This window comes from Harmonia axyridis, chromosome X, assembly GCF_914767665.1.
Source record: "Harmonia axyridis chromosome X, icHarAxyr1.1, whole genome shotgun sequence".
Taxonomy (NCBI): Eukaryota; Metazoa; Arthropoda; class Insecta; order Coleoptera; family Coccinellidae; genus Harmonia; species Harmonia axyridis.
Window position 1 is genome coordinate 34,296,146 of NC_059508.1, and position 1,294 is coordinate 34,297,439.

General features: G+C 50.9%; 1 non-coding gene across 1 annotated transcript; it reads left to right on the top strand.

Moving 5' to 3' along the window:
* Nucleotides 1–267: 267 nt before the first annotated feature.
* On the top strand, nucleotides 268–422 carry LOC123686967. Its single transcript, XR_006748719.1, has one exon. It is a non-coding gene; the product is annotated as a 5.8S ribosomal RNA (ribosomal RNA).
* Nucleotides 423–1,294: the final 872 nt, after the last annotated feature.

The window sequence follows — 1,294 nt, forward strand, 5'->3', positions numbered from 1 at the left end:
TGCGACGCCCGTTACATTAGCGTTTTTATGCTCTTTCGGGATTGTCTGCGACGTTTGTCTCCGTCCGAATTTTTTACGATAATTGTCACTAGATTAGTACGCAAACTAGTTGAACCGAAGATTTTGCGCCGATCGACTGACGTATTGACCCTTCAGTGGGTCGTCTCAGTCATTGGAATGTCATTCTCGAGGAGGTTCGCAGTTGGCGTCTCGTATTTCGAGGGAAAGTCCATTGCGACTAGTACCGAGAAATCGAACATAAAAGATTACCCTGAACGGTGGATCACTTGGCTCGTGGGTCGATGAAGAACGCAGCTAATTGCGCGTCAACATGCGAACTGCAGGACACATGAACATCGACATTTCGAACGCACATTGCGGTCCTCGGACACTGTCCTCGGACCACTCCTGACTGAGGGTCGGTTCCATTACAAAGACTGCCCGGCCAGACGTTATGGCTTGACGAAGTGACGACGTAAAGGTCGTCTAACGTTGATCCTGTACCGAAGGTCATTTGGGCGAGTTGGACGGTTTGCCGCGTGACGATCAACGTTCTGTCGTTTCGACGCCTCGTGTGTTGGAATGATGAGGAGTTGTTTTCGTAACGCGCCGTCTTGAATTGCGAAAGCATATATTGTGGTGTCGTGGTATTGCTCGATCTGCGCCCATGACTGTAGACATGCGATCGTCGTGTCCGAGAAATCTGAACGACGTCCGATCGCTTTAATGTGCCAGTTGTCGCGCGTTGCGGATGAGCTTTCATGAGCGCACCCCCGAAACACCGAAGCACTTTGCTTGGATTCGCATGATCCGCCATACGGAGCAGGAGATAATAGACGCCTTTGAGTAGGCTAACTCCCTCGCGTAAGGTACGTGATTTTATGAGCCGCCAAAGGTTAGTTTCGGAACGTTTCGATGATTTGAACATACGACCTCAGGACAGGTGAGACTACCCGCTGAATTTAAGCATATTATTAAGCGGAGGAAAAGAAACTAACTAGGATTCCCTTAGTAGCGGCGAGCGAACAGGGATTAGCCCAGCACTGAATCCCGCGATCGTAACCGGTCGCCGGGAGATGTGGTGTTTGGAAGGATCCATTATCTGGCGAGTTCGCGGCGCGTTCAAGTCCATCTTGAATGGGGCCATCGCCCATAGAGGGTGCCAGGCCCGTAGCGACCGCTGCGGCTTGCTAGAGGATCTCTTCTTAGAGTCGGGTTGCTTGAGAGTGCAGCCCTAAGTGGGTGGTAAACTCCATCTAAGGCTAAATATAACCACGAGACCGATAGCGAACAA